The 16524-nt window shown below is 34.9% G+C and overlaps 1 protein-coding gene across 7 annotated transcripts in view; it reads left to right on the plus strand.

Annotated features, from left to right (window-relative positions):
• The window catches only part of LOC129144276 (protein eyes shut homolog), a 378386-nt gene that overhangs the window by 154533 nt on the left and 207329 nt on the right, over window positions 1-16524 (plus strand). The window contains exon 3 of one of the 7 annotated variants that reach the window (XM_054685963.2): window positions 2190-2309. The exons of the other annotated variants lie outside the window; for them this stretch is intronic. The gene's annotated coding sequence lies outside the window, so the exon portion shown is untranslated. The remainder of the gene's footprint in view (window positions 1-2189; window positions 2310-16524) is intronic. 7 annotated transcript variants of the gene reach the window in all.

Below are 16524 nucleotides of genomic sequence, written 5' to 3' on the forward strand. Positions count from 1 at the left end.
CTGAGGGGCAGATGTTGCAGTGAGCCGAGATCACGCCACTTCTCTCCAGCCTGGGTGAAAGACTGAAACTCTGTCTCTAAATAAATAAATAAAAGTAAATAAAACAGAGAACTGTGATCACATTCTAATTATATAATTGTCTAATTTAATTTTTCATGTGGTTTGTGCAATTAGTTCAGAGAAGAGAGATGTTAGTATAAATGTTGGTGCTTTTATTCATGTTATCAAAGTAACAGTGCAGATAAATATTTTGTGTAGAAATATATTTGAATGCTTAAAATATGCATGTCTTTACAAAAATTCAAGTCATTGGTAGATTTGCTCATAATAGTATTTACCAATGTCATTTTTAATGTTGCCAATATCAAGGTTTATCAAGTAGCAGGTGTTTATGTCATTGAAATAGAGTTGGGGTTATAAATCATCTTTGAGCCATCCCTTAGATAACTTAAAATCTAATTAATCAGCTTTTAATCTTCAAACATAATAAAAAATGGAATTTGGAATATGACCGAGGTTGCTGTCAAGACCAAATATTCTAATTTTTTAATACAGTGAACATATGATTGGTGTTGACACATATCCTTAGTGTTTCCAAACATAACACACACACACACACACACACACACACACATTCTATTGTTATCCATAGCCACAGTTATTTTTTTGAAAAATCTCCATATGAAATACTATTTGGAAAAGAATATTAGGTATTTTAAAATTCGATAGACTGGTGGTTATACAATGTTCACTCAAATACAAATTTAATGGTATATTGTAAAATACTTTGTAAACTATCAAGTCTGAGTCAAATCTAGCTATTATTGGAAGATAGATGCCTACTATATCTAGTTGATTTTATGAAATATTTTTTGTAATGTATTTAAAACCAGTTAGGAGTAAAGAAGTGCCTGGAAATAATCCCATAGCTGGAAATAATCTTAGAATTCATAAACTACTCAATGAAAACTGCTAAAAAGTCAAATCTATCTGTATATTTAGAATAAATGAAGTTAAATATTTGCAAAGTGTGCAGTCAATTCCTTGCACATTAATGTATTTGTATTTAAATATTATTAATTTGATTTGTGTAAGCTCTCTTTAAGCTTTCCAACCATGCTAGAAATTTTATGCTTTACTAGCCTTCCAGCTTATTAGAAAGTCAAACCTTCTATCATTCCAGGTTCCCAGGTAATTGCATTCCATCCTCCGTGATGGTGAGCACTTGGCTAATATACAATCACTCATGTCTTAAATGTTCTGTAGGCATTCATCAAAGGAATCTTATTGGAACACATCTTCATTTTGAGCAAAGAAATAGCTTATATATCTATTTAAAGCAGTATTGTTGGGCAGCATACAAGATCTGACTATAGTTTCTAATAAATACGCTATTATTCACATGGGACAAGGGTAGGCTAATTTGTAAGACAGCTTGTATCAACCCTTGGGGAAAAATGTTATGCATCTAGTGATTAAATCTTGGAAAGGCAGATAAAGTTTCTTGATGGGAAAGTTAATATTTAAAATTCAAATTAAATTAGCAATTAAGTTGAAAGATGTGTTAAAATATAGTCTGGATTATAACAAAATAATGGATAACATTGTTGTGATTTTGAAACACAAGAGATTCAGAATTAACCTCCAAATTCAGTTTAAACAAGATGGCTTAATCAGCTCAATTAATCTTCTAAAAAAATACAACTTACATAATGGCCAAATATTGATTCATGAACAAATGTTCATAAACTTCAATAATCTCTGAAATCAAACTTGTTTACTCAACAAAGAGTCTTACTCTTCAGTGGTTATACACTATTAATCGCAATGTTTAAATTAACTCAGAATCTCTTACAATCAGTATACAATTTGTATATTAGATTAAAGGAACATAGTTTTGAACTATTTAATGTACATTTGTGTGATAAAGTGGCACCACCTAACTTTAAGGGCTATATTTCCAGATTTTGCTGTGAGAAAATTTGCAGAAAAGGAATATGAGGCCAACAGGAAAAAAAAGTGTCAGCAAGATTGAAGATGTGAATAAATTTATGCAAACTACATAGGCAATTTTATTTACTAAAATGAAGGAATAAATATAAGTACTAAATAAAAATAAAAATTGTGATACTTATGTCAGTTTTATGGTAGTGATTTTTAATTACCTTTCTCTAATTTTTTTGAGATAGAGTCTCGCACTGTTGCCTAGGTTGGAGTGTGCAATGGCGTGATCTCGGCTCACTGCTACCTCTGCTTCCCGGATTCAAGCGATTCTCCTGCCTCAGCCTCCCTGGTAGCTGAGATCACAGGTGCCCACCACTACACTCGGCTAATTTATTTTTGTATTTTTAGTAGAGACGGGGTTTCACCATGTTAGTCAGGCTGGTCTCGAACTCCTGACCTCAGGTAATCTGCCTGCCTCGGCCTCCCAAAGTGCTGGGATTACAGGGGTGAGCCACCGCACCCGGACACCTTTCTCTAAGTTTTAAAAGAACATTGCTTCCTACTATATAAAAGTATGTGCTCACATTAATTTTGCTTTAATATTGGTATTTAAAAGTATGCTAAGAATTTTATGTATATTTGGCATCAGCTAAAATAATTAATTCCCTTCTAACATTACCTCATTCTGATCAATAGACTTTATAATTCTTGTCTCTAGAGGCACAAATTGGCTTTAAAATGTGGCATGTTTTTATCTGCTTGCATTTAACAAATATGGCATCGCTGAAGAGGTTCTAAAGCATCAGCTCTGAATTTTGATGCCTCCCCTTTCTCCTCACCCTCTTTATTTCATTTCCCTTGTTGCCCACAAAGTATTTATGCCACTAAAACTAGATAGTGGGGCAGGTTAGAGAGTTTGTTCCATTTTCTTAGAATACAATGTGCTTGGTATCATTGGAATGATGGCTTAATGGAGAAAGCATTGAGCTGGGGACAGAAAACTTCCATCTAAACCCAGCTCTTCTCTTATGTCCCTTCTGGATTTATGATTCTGTTAAAAACTAAAGTAAGATTCCCCTTTACTACAAATGTAAGTGTTTAGTGTGTGCAAAGACATGGGAATATATCAGTCTAAACTTTTTTATGCAAAGATAAACACCCGCTGAAACAATAATGTTAAAACAAGGCTTCACAGATGGCTGCGTGCTATAGTGGCAGCAAAGCATTATGAGCTTTCTCCCTTTCTTTTCATGGTCTTGAGCTTACACATCTGGTTGGATGAAATGCATGACAGAAGGTGTTTGAAGGACTATACTTCAGAGAGAATTCGATCAGTAGACAGTTCATGAATATTTTTAATACTTTCAAGATTGAAACTTTTCACTCATCAATTTTACTTCAAAGAACATAGTTTTCATCTTAATTTTTTCCAGCAAACTGCTGTAATATTTATTTATATTGAAAATGAAGCTTCATCAGACCGTGATATACTTTCAAACATTTGTTTTATGTCATTCTTAGTAGCTAGAAATACAACACATATTTGATATATATAAGAACCATTTTAAGGATATATGCCTACCTGTCTAAATTAGCATGGTGATTCGGAGTATTATTATAATGTCATGATTTGCAAATGTGATTCATTATAAACTATGTTGAGTGTTATCATTCTGTTTAATTCTAATCATTCTCAATGAATCGGTCCAATATATTTATATTGTATATCATAGCTTTCTCAGAAATTGCTATCTGATTAGTCTTCTATAAGTTTGTTTTAGGAAATTTTACTGAATGAGAACTATGTCTTTGGCTTATGTAGTGTTATAATTTAAATCAAAGTAAGGAACAAAGATGGCAGAAGAACTTCGTCTCCTAGTGCATTTCCAAAAATGTTTCTGAGAAATATTATTCTATGAGATGTGTTCTGAGGTCAAATAATTTTGGAAATTATTGAATCTCCTTAGTGATGCAATGATGCATATTTTTGTGCACCAGCTAGAAGACTGGAGAAGCAGAATTAATGCAATTTCCAGTTAGATATTCTTTAATCTGCAGAGTTTATATATTTTGCAGTGCAATAAAATAATAAACACTTTAAATACAATGGAGAATAATTTACCTTAAAGACATAATTATTCTAATAAGCTCTCTATTTCTTTTTATTAATTTCCATTTAGTTCACTTATGCTTTAACTGCATTAAACTTGTTGCCAGAATATTAACAGAAATTGTGTTTTCAGTCCCTGAGGATGGCATATATCTTTGCAATACTCAAGGTGTAGCAACACTAGTATGGCTGGAATGCAGTGAGTGAAGGCAGAGGGGTGAGGTCAGAGACTTAGCAGGATGCCAGATCATGTAGGGTTTGTAAGGCTTATTATGGTATGGAATTTTGAATACTAGGAGGAGTCATGGAAGGGTTTCAAACAAAAAAGTCTCCTTAAACTTTGAAAGAATTGTTGCGACTATATTTTAGTGTTTGAATGGATAAATGGGTCATTATATTATATGGGTCATTATCCATTCAAACATTAAAATATAGCAGTGGTCTATTCATGACATTCTCTGCTTAATTACCTACTTTCTTTGGGAGATACTCAATATATGTTTTATTTGTTAGGAAGGTGAACCTGGAAGTACTTGTTTTACAAATAGCAATTTTTAAGGGTTAAATGAGGTAATATTTGTGAAGCACTTAACAACAGGATCTGGTACAAAGGGAATGCTAAATATAAGTATGTCCTGGATACCTGTAACCATCTTTTTCTGTGCATAAGTATGATAATGTAATGCCAAGACAGTTTGTTAAAATATAGATTCTCAATTGCCAACCTCTATTGGACCTTTGGAACTGTCCAACAATCAAACTATATTTCATTATTATTATTCTTTATTATTTCCTTCAGCCACTCTTCTTGCTTTCTTAATTCTCCTAAAGACATTTACCTTTTCTTTCAACTTATATCCTTACCATTTATTGTGGAAAACAAAGGATTGTAATAATTGTCCACCAATATTAAACACTTATTTTGCTAGGAACTCTTTAAAGTACATTTTATTGGTCTTCTTAACAATTCACCTAATCAAGTTATATTTTTTATTGCTATTTAATAAAATGAGGAAATTGACACACAGAAAGGCATAAGTAACTTTCCTAGGCTTACACAGCTACTAAGAGGCAAAGCAGGAAATTCAGATTCAGACTCAGCCTGACCGAAGAATTTGACTCTTAATCATTCTCAATACTAATTTGAAAATCCTCTCAGCATCAGCACTTACTGCAGGGATCCTGCTATCAGTAAAGTCCAATCTGTCTTCATATTTCCTGGATTTTGATTCTTCCATTATTCATCTTCTGTTTCTCTAGCTGTCCCATGCTAATGGCTCATCCAATGAATATTCAAGCGTGTTCTAGTATTTTGCATATCTGCAAGTCTTTTCTGGTAGCAATAATTTTTATCAGAGACGATCATCTTAAAGTATCCATTAGTCTTCAGTGTCTGTTTCTTTAATTTCTGTTTCCTTTTGAAATGAATTTTTGATTTTCCAACTAATAGTAAATACATTCATAATTTAATGTTTATCCTCCCAGATCTCTCTCTCTCTCTTTCTCTCTCTGTATACATAAATATATGTGTGTGTGTGTGCATGTTATATATAAATATAACAAGTGTGTTATGTATACATAAACAAGTCTTATTTAATTATTGTTTATGCATAAATATATATAAATCTTAGGAAATATTTAATGTTTAGGGTTTAATTTACATATACACATACTTGAAGGGTATGATATTCCACATAGCATGAATTTTTATTATTATACTTTAAGTTAGGGGATACATGTGCAGAACTTGGAGGTTTGTTACATAGGTATACATGTGCCATGTTGGTTTGCTGCACCCATCAACCCGTCATCTACATTAGGTATTTCTCCTATTGCTATTCATCCCCTTGCCCCCTGCCCCCTGACAGGCACCAGTGTGTGATGTTCCCCTCCCTGTATCCGTGTGTTCTCACTGTTCAACTCCCACTTATGAGTGAGAACATGCAGTGTTTGTTTTTCTCTTCATGAGTTAGTTTGCTGAGAATGATGGTTTCTAGCTTCATCCCTGTCCCTGCAAGGGACATGAACTCATTCTATGTCCATGTATTCATATGTGGCTACATACATCAATACACATCTGTTTAGTTACAAAACTTGTTTTAGTAATTCTTAGTTATTAGCGTTGCCATATGAGTTTAAGAATAATATTCTCAGTTTCTATGAAAAAAGTCCAATTGTGATTTTTATTTTGGGTGCCTTGGATTGAAATTTATAGGTTAATTTAGAGACGTTTAACAACCTGACAATATTGAGGCTTTCTGCCCACAAGCATATTATATCTCCCCAAAGGGTTGTGCATGCTTTATGTCTTTTATAAGGCTTTATTATCCTTTTCTTTGTTGAGGTCTTATCTAATTTTTGTTTGATTTGTGGCCTTCACTACTTTCTTCTGTTTTACACCATCTCAGACAAGCATGTAAAAAATATTACTATCACATTTTTCTAGCATTTTTAGATATTATCCAAATAGCTAGTGCACTATAGCATTAAAACCAGAAGTTTGAAGCCTCTGCAAACCACATCAGGCTGGCTTTTTCTTGAACTACTCTAAAGAAACAGCCCTTGATAACTCCAATCATTACCTCCATGTTGTGAAACATAATTGTTAATATTCATTCAACTTATTAGTCTCCCCAGTACCATTTGATAAAGGTGTCACCTAGATTTTGTAAACATTTCCTCTATTTGTTTTTCAAGACACTTTATTCCCTGTCTACCTGAAAAAAAAAAAATCTCTGCTACTCCTTCTCAACCACTTGCCCTATATTATCTTCCTATCTGGCCTCTAAATACTAGAATTTCTCAGAACTCAGGTCTCGGTGCTATTTTTTTATTTAACTATAGTCTTTAACAAGGTATCTCTCCTATCACCATGCTTTGCTTGTCTTCTATAGTCGTATGATTCTCAAATTTATCTATTTAGTGTCATTGTCTTCTTCCCCGTATTTACTTGAATATATCATTCTATCTCAAATTAAATGTATCTGAAGTAAATTCATCATCACGTCACCACATTTAAATTTCTTCCATGATTTCCTCTTTTTCCTTATCTCAGATAATTTGACTTCGTGCTTTATATTGTCCATTGATAGCACTGTTTCCACTCTTTTCTGTGTGGTAGGGGCTAGACACCTGTATATTACTGTGATGGTTGATTTTACATGTCAACTTAACTATGCCCTGGGCTGCTCAGATACTTGGGCCAACATTATTCTGGGTGTTTCTGTGAGGGTGTTTTTAAGTGAAATTAACATTTAAAGTGATAAACTGAGTAAAACAGATGGCCTTTCCTAATGTGGGTGGGCATCATTTAATCAGTTGAAGGCATGAATAGAACAAAAAGTTTGACATCGCTGAGTAAGGAACAGCCTTCAGACTGGAATATTGGCCTTTCTTCTGCCTTTAGACTTAAACTAAAATATCAGCTCTATATTACTCTGTTCTCATGCTACTAATAAAGACATACCTGAGACTGGGTAATTTATAAAGGAAGAAAGTTTAAAGGACTCACACTTCCACATTGCTGGAGAGGCCTCATAATCATGGCAGAAGGCAAAGGAGAAGCAAAATCACATCTTACTTGGCAGCAGGCAAGAGGGCTTGTGCAGGGGAACTCCCATCTATAAAACCATCAGATCTCGTGAGACTTATTCACTACCATGAGAACAGCACAGGAAAGACCTGCCCCCATGATTCAATTACCTCCCACTTGGTCCCTCCCAAAACAAAATGGGAATTATGGGAGCTAAAATTCAAGATGAAATTTGGGTGGGGACACAGCCAAACCATATCAAGCTCTTTCTGGGTCCCAAGGCCACTGACCTTTAGACTGGAACTACATAGGCATTCCTGGTTCTCAGGCCTTCAGACTCAGACTGAGATTAAAACATCAGCTATCCTGGGTCTCCAGTTTACTAACTCACCCTACAGATCTTGGGATTTGCTGGCCTCTATAACTGGAGGAGCCAATTCCTTATAGTAACTAACAAAATATCTCCTATTGCTTTTGTTTTCCTGGAGAACCCTGACTAATACAAGCACATTTTCCAGACTGTCTCTCATCAGGATGATTTTTGATTCAATGAGATGCGTGTAAAAGAATATTTGAAATGTGAAAACAGAAACATCGTGTTTTCCAGCAGCAGCTAAATCAGGTAAATGAGTGTAGAAATAAACATAAACCACCCAAATGAGAAGTAAAAGTTGTTTATTCAGAGCAATGGAGTCAGGAATTATCACTTGTATTTGGCAAAGACTTAAAGGCAAGCAGTGGAGTGTGAAGCTTTACGGTGGAAAAAGGGGAAGGCTTCAGTTGTGCCCTGATTGGAGGCTGTTGCCATGGAGAAGCTGTAGATAAGCTAACTAGAACCAGGACATCCAATGTGATTGGTTATGTGTGCATCTTTGACTTTCTTCATTTGGTCCTAAGTTGCAAGCAGACGCAAAAATTAAGGAAGCCGTCAGTCAATGAAGTGCTGGCTGTTTTTCAGCTAGTTGCTATGGGGTTGTTTTTTGGCTTTCTGGACTGGTTGCTGTAGAGGTGGGTCAGAGCTCTACTTTCATATATGGTCTGGCCATTGTGTTTGTATATTCCGGCTCATAGTCACCCCTTTTGGTCATTCTCTTACTTTCAAGAGGTTAGCCAATTTAAGGAAAGCTGCAAATCCAGCTCTTTACCACTCAGAGATTATTCAGTAAAGTTCATATAAAACGGTATTACAAAATATTCTTGACCTTTTTGTTGTATTATCATAGTGATTTTCTGACTAGAGAGCAGATGTGCAGAACCTTTTAAAAATCTAGATAGCACGCAGCATCATGCCTCTCTCACAAAGCCAGAATGATTAATAGTTCCTATAAGGTGATTTGGAGCTAGGAACCTCAATTGCCAAATCAAGGCCAAAATAACAAATTTGATAGACCATGAAGATTAACCTTAGAGAGCCAAATAGCTTATACTTTAAAACAATATATAAATAGTTCCAACTTGCTTGTTTCTTTGATCCAAGTACAAGAAGTATGAGCAATGGCACAGACACCAGGATGACTAAAAGACAAAAAAAAAAAATTAGGGTAATGTTATTGTCTATCACTACCCATGCCAATGAGTTGAGATTGATCTGTGTTTCTACCTCGGACAAAGGCAATATCATCAATAACTTCTGCCAGAGTGAGTGTCTTAGTCCATTCAGGCTGCTGTACTAAAATGACATAAATTGGGTGGCTTATAAACAACAGAAATGTATTTTTTTCAGTTCTAGAGGCTGAGAAATTCAAGATCAAGGTGCCAGCAGACTCCATATGTGGTGAAAGCCTGTTTCTCATAGATGGCATCTTCTATGTGTCCTCATATTGCTGAATTGGTGAACAAGCTCCTTTGGGACTCTTTTATAAAGGCACTTATTCATTAGGACAGAGGCCTCTAACCTAATCATCTCCCCCAATTCACATCTCTCAGTACCACCACATTAGGGATTAGGTTTCAACATATGAAATTTTTGGGGACACAAACATTCAGACTATAGTATTAAGTGTTAGTTCTTTTACAGTCTTTTCTAGCTGCATGATTGCCACCAATGGGAACAATGCTCTGATTGCATAAACAATGAGGCAGTAATTTCTCCAGATAGTGTGCCTGTATAATCAGCAGTTACCTTATTTTGGAGCTCATATCTGAGTCAGTGTTTCCAGCCCTGGCAATTTATAGTACTAGCTAGGTTACATATTTGGATCTCTGTCAGTCTCTTTTAGGTATTTGGTCAATTGCCCCATAAAGGTTGTTGAATTCAACTTTAGAATTACCTAGGGACTGATGAATACAGCAAAATACTACCTACTTGGTGGATTGAACAACGGAAATTTATTTTCTCATAATCCTGGAGGCTAGCAGTTTAAGACTGAGATGTAGGCAAGGTTGGTTTCTTTTGAGAGCCTCTCTCCTTGGCTTGTAAGTAGCCCTCTTTTCTCTGGGTCTCCACATGATCTTTCCTCTGTGTGTCTGTGTCTTGATCTCCTCTTCTCATAATGACATTGGTTATATTGGACTAGGGCTCACCCTAATGACCTAGTTAAACTTTAATTATTTATTTAAAAGCCCTCTCTACAAATACAGTCAAATGTTGGCATACTGGGGATTAGGACCTAAACATTTGAAGGGATGGGGAGAGCACAGTTAAGCCATTACTACCCAAGTGAGAACAAACAAAAGCTATTTATTCAGAATATGCTATATAGCGAGGGAGTTGGGAACAATCACTTGTGTTTGGCCTAGACTCAAAAGCAGATGGAGGAGTGGGAAAGTTTTATAGTGAAAAAAAAGGGAAGACCCTGATTGGAGGCTGTTGGAATGAAAAAGCCGTAGTCTTATTTGGAACTCTGAAGTTTAATTTTTTTTATTATTATTATACTTTAAGTTCTAGGGTACATGTGCACAACGTGCAGGTTTGTTACATAGGTATACATGTGCCGTGTTGGTTTGCTGCACCCATTAACTCATCATTTACAGTAGGTATTTCTCCTGATGCTATCCCTCCTCCATCCCTCCACCCCATGATGTTCCCCACCCTGTGGCCAAGTGTTCTCATTGTTCAATTACCACCTATGAGTGAGAACATGCAGTGTTTGGTTTTCTGTCCTTGTGATAGTTTGCTCAGAATGATGGTTTCCAGCTGCATCCGTGTCCCTGCAAAGGACATGAACTCATCCTTTTTTATGGCTACCTCGTATTCCATGGTGTATATGTGCCACATTTTCTTAATCCAGTCTATCACTGATGGACATTAGGGTTAGTTCCAAGTCTTTGTATTGCGAATAGTGCCACAATAAACATATATGTGCATGTGTCTTTATAGCATGATTTGTAATCCTTTGGGTGTATACCCAGTAATGGGATGGCTGGGTCAAATGGTATTTCTAGTTCTAGATCCTTGAGGAATCATCACACTGTCTTCTACAATGGTTGAACTAGTTTACACTCCTACCAACAGTGTAAAAGTGTTCCTATTTCTCCACATCCTCTCCAGCATCTGTTGTTTCCTGACTTTTTAATGATTGCCATTCTAACTGGTATGAGATGGTATCTCATTGTGGTTTTGATTTGCATTTCTCTGATGACCAGTGATGATAAGCATTTTTTTCATATGTCTGGTGGCTGCAAAAATATCTTCTTTTGAGAAGTGTCTGTTCACATCCTTTGCCCACTTTTCGATATTTTTTTTCTTGTAAATTTGTCTAGGTTCTTTGTAGATTCTGGATATTAACCCTTTGTCAGAGGGTAGATTGCAAAAATTTTCTCCCATTAAGTAGGTTGCCTGTTCACTCTGATGGTAGTTTCTTTTGCAGTGCAGAAACTCTTTAGTTTAATGAGATCCCATTTGTCAATTTTGGCTTTTGTTGCCATTGCTTTTGATGTTTTAGTCATGAAGTCCTTGCCCATGCCTATGTCCTGAATGGTATTGCCTAGGTTTTCTTCTAGGGTTTTTATGGTTTTAGGTCTAACATTTAAGTCTTTAATCCCTCTTGAATTAATTTTTGTATAAGGTGTAAGGAAGGGATCCAGTTTCAGCTTTCTACATATGGCTAGCCAGTTTTCCCAGCATCATTTATTAAATAGGGAATCCTTTCCCCATTTCTTGTTTTATCAAGTTTGTCTAAGATCAGATGGCTGTAGATGTATGGTGTTATTTCTGAGGGCTCTGTTCTGTTCCATTGGTCTATATATCTGTTTTGGTACCAGTACCATGCTGTTTTGTTTACTGTAGCCTTGTAGTATAGTTTGAAGTCAGGTAGTGTGAGGCATCCAGCTTTGTTCTTCTTGCTTAGGTTTATCTTGGCAATGTGGACTCATTTTTGGTCCCATATGAACTTTAAAGTAGTTTTTTCCAATTCTGTGAAGAAAGTCATTGGTAGCTTTATGGGGATGGCATTGAATCTATAAATTACCTTGGGCAGTATGGCCATATTCATGATATTGATTCTTCCTATCCATGAGCATGAAATGTTCTTCCATTTGTTTGTGTCCTCTTTTATTTTGTTGAGCAGTGGTTTGTAGTTCTTCACATCCCTTGTAAGTTGTATTCCTAGGTATTTTATTCTCTTTGAAGCATTTGTGAATGGGAGTTCACTCATGATTTGGCTCTCTGTTTTTCTGTTATTGGCGTATAGGAATGCTTGTGATTTTTACACATTGATTTTGTATCCTGAGACTTTGCTGACGTTGCTTATCAGCTTGAGGAGATTTTGGGCTGAGATGATGGGGTTTCTAAATATACAATCATGTCATCTGCAAACAGAGACAATTTGACTTCCTCTTTTCCTAATTGAATACCTTTTATTTCTTTCTCTTGCCTGATTGCCCTGGCCAGAACTTCCAACACTATGTTGAATAGGAGTGGTGAGAGAAGGCATCCCTGTCTTGTGCCGGTGTTCAAAGGGAATGCTTCCAGTTTTTGCCCATTCGGTATGATATTGTCTGTGGGTTTGTCATAAATAGCACTTATTATTTTGAGATACGTTCCATCAATACCTTGTTTATTGAGAGGTTTTAGCCTGAAGGACTGTTGAATTTTGTTGAAGGCCTTTTCTGCATCTATTGAGATAATCATGTGGTTTTTGTCATTGGTTCTGTTTATGTGATGGATTATTGATTTGCGTATATTGAACAAGCCTTGCATCCCAGGGATGAAACCAACTTGATCGTGGTGGATAAGCTTTGTGATGTGCTGCTGGATTTGGTTTGCCAGTATTTTATTGAGGATTTTTGCATCGATGTTCATCAGGGATATTGGTCTAAAATTCTCTTTTTTTATTGTGTCTCTCCCAGGCTTTGGTATCAGGATGATGCTGGCCTCATAAAATGGGTTAAGAAGAATTCCCTCTTTTCCTATTGATTGGGGTAGTTTCAGAAGGAATGGTACCAGCTCCTCTTGGTACCTGTGGTAGAATTCTGCTGTGAATCCGTCTGGGCCTGGACTTTTTTTTGGTTGGTAGGCTGTTAATTATTGCCTCAATTTTAGAACCTGTTATTGGTCTATTCAGAGATTCAACTTCTTCCTGATTTAGTCTTGGGAGTGTGTATGTGTCCAGGAATTTATCCATTTCTTATAAGTTTTCTAGTTTATTTCCATAAAGGTGTTTATAGTATTCTCTGAGGGTAATTTGTATTTCTGTGGGATCGGTGTTGTTCATTATGATCATAAATACTTATTTTCTATTTAATATGGCAATAAATTATACACAAATAGAGCTTAGCAATCTTTTAAAGCAGCTAATATTAGTAACTTTTATACATATTTTTAATTAAAAACAAAATTTATCCTTTTTTATTATTAAAAATCTATAAAATCGACAATTGCAAAGTTAAAATTGAGGAAGCAATTACAATAAATTGTAGAGATATTTTTAAAGATCCTAAAACAAACTTCATTAAAAAGGATAGTTGAACTAGTTTACACTCCCACCAACAGTGTAAAAGTGGAAACTTCAGAAAGCAGAAGTAGAGATTATACCCTTTAGTTTATCTAAAAAATACTTGCCATATTTTTTTTCTGTTGGTAATGTTTACTCTAAAGCTTTTTAGTACATATCCATCTAGGGAATGTGGGAAAGGGAAGCATTAGAATCATTTCTAATCTCTGTTATTTGTCAGACCTGTGCTCCAGGACAGCAAAAGTGAGAAAATATTCCTGATTGTCCCGGTGTGAAATCGAGGCTGCTTTGCTGGAATTTTCACTTTTTCCCCTTTAAACGTAAAGCAATTTTTATACCTAGCTTGATAAAACAGTAACAAATGTGATATTACATTGCTTCTTGAACTAATAATGCATCAGGGACTGTAGCTGTAATACTTAATGTTTTGATCTAATCTTGAAGAAAGGCTAAGTCAGAACAAGAAGAATTAGACAGAATTAATTCACCAGCACATGGCAGAACAAAACAAGTATTCTAACATCATGCACCATAATATGGATATCAAACAATTTTGGATCAAAGAAAAATATTATGACTTGAGATCATTCAGATTGAATAGAAATATGAAGGCTTTAAAATACGTAGCAGAGTAAATATAGACTTTCTTACATGTAGAGTTATGATACTGGTTATAATCTTAGATTTTTGTTTTAATTTTAAAAAATTTGTTAAGCATATGATTATATATAATTTAGCAGGTAGTTGAGTTCAATAATTGTTTAAATTAAAATAAAAAACACCACCTTTTAAAGTATTTAAAATATCCATATTTCATTTTTATACATTTTCTATAACAGCAATAGAAATAATAACAACAATAATTTACATATGTAGAGTGTTTAATAAGTGCCTAGTATAATAATAAGAATTTTATCATATATTATCCACATCACACAGTAACTTACACAGAGTTAACAAATTCCCTTCTAGGTTCAAAGAATTTACATCACCAAGCAGATCTTGTGAATTAGGTTAATGAAAGATGTTTTAAAAATCAAGATGTTCTATATATTACCGATGAAACAAAAGGTTAATGTGTCAGTTGCTTCTTATGGTGGCTCCTAATTAGATAGCTCAAATCTATTTTAGCTGTTTTCTATCTTTCAGTCAGCATCTGTGGGCACCTGTTGATTACTGCTCCCAGCTCTGGCACCCAGCCCACAAATTCATACCAACCTTGTTTGCCCACACTGAGCAGCGTGCATAAAATGAAGAGGAAATAGATTCTGCCTTGACTTTAATATTTATGCTGCTCATAGGGATCTCCCTATCCGTTTAAAACTCTGAACAAAGGCTCCTATGTGCATACTAGGACTTGAATGTTTCCTTTCATGTAGTCTGACTTTGGGGATTGGGCTTTCAGTTAGTTATACCGCTCTGGTTCTGTCAGATTATAATGAGGCCACACTGTATCTTCTTTCTTGCCTCATGTTCCATTTAATCCCAGAATCCCGAATGCTGAACATAAGATAGACCTTTGTATTTCACTCATGTATTCATTCAGTTATTGAAAAACATTTATGAAGCATTTTCTTTATAACTCATGCCATGATAAATGTGGCAAATACAATGATGATAACATAGGTATTGCCTCTTAAAGCCATTTCCTTTAAGAGATAAATGCCTGTTTATTTCCCTCTTGCCGGGAGAACATTAATTTCTATAAAATTTCCTATCCTGAACTCTGTGGCATTCCTTATTTCCTGATCAGAGATCATAAGGCATCATGGATCAAAGAGTTTTAAAAGAACTGAATAATTAAATTTCAGTAAGGTCATCCACACTTTCCATTGTGCCATAACAAACACAGATTATGCATTTATATTTCTACTGTAAAGGAGATCTAAATACAGAAAATTCTTTAATCTATTACTATTTTTCTTAAAGGAGCGAGTGATTGTATTAACTATCATATTAAAATTTTGTAGGCAATTTAGATTCTTTATTTTTCTAGAAAAATATGTTTATTGGAATTATTTAAAGAGAAAAATATGGGACTTCATATTTTTAAGTGCAAGCACAAGGAACAAAAAGTATGCAGACCAAATGGCCCTAAAAACTTTTGGCCATACCTAAACACTCTACATACATGATGTCTTTTCAAATTCAGTGGAAATGTATGTTGTCTTTCCACATTCCTTTTCATAAACTGAGATGTAAAGCAGTTTAGTAACTTGACTGAGGTTAACTAAATGATTTTGTCAAGATGGCAGGTATATTTTATTATAAGAAAAAAATGAGTCATGAAAAACAGAGTATGAATCCAGTTTAATTCTTGGAATGATACAAAACTTATGTTTTTATAAGCTTTTTAAAATAATAACAACTGTTGACATTTAAGCCAGGGGTCCACCAGCATTTCTGTTAAGTCTAGGTAGATATTTTAGACTCTTTAAGCCATGCAATCTTTGGCACAATCCTGATCTTGTAGCTTAGAAGTCATAGACAATACTTAAACTAATGTGCATTACTGCGTTTTGAAAAACTGTATTTACAAAGACAGGTGGTGGGCTGAATTTGGAGTCCCATGGGCCATTGTTTGCTGACTCCTACTTTGGAGCTGGGTCAAAGAGTATGTGAATTTAGAGTTTGATAGACACTGAGAAATTGCTGTCTCTAGAAGTTTCACCAAGTAGGCTACCAAGCAAAATAATTGGGAATATCTTCCCATTTAAATTACTGACTGACAAATCGTAAGCTCACTGTTGATTATCTCATTATATTAATCTTAGTTTCTTTATAAAAACAAAAACCTGAGATGGATTTTAATGATTTATTATAGGATACAATCCCAAGGCTGAGACAAAAACAATAACAATAAAAATATGAGACAGGCCGGGAAATGTAAAAAGCAAACAAAAGATAATATTTTCTTCATCATTTTGAGCTGATATAACTAAGTACCATAAATTGAATGGCTTCTAAACAACAGAAAATTATTTTTCCTACTTCTAGAGGCTGGAATTCCAAGATCAAAATGCCAACATTATTGGGTTCTAGTG

This window comes from Pan troglodytes, chromosome 5, assembly GCF_028858775.2.
Source record: "Pan troglodytes isolate AG18354 chromosome 5, NHGRI_mPanTro3-v2.0_pri, whole genome shotgun sequence".
Classification (NCBI taxonomy): Eukaryota; Metazoa; Chordata; class Mammalia; order Primates; family Hominidae; genus Pan; species Pan troglodytes.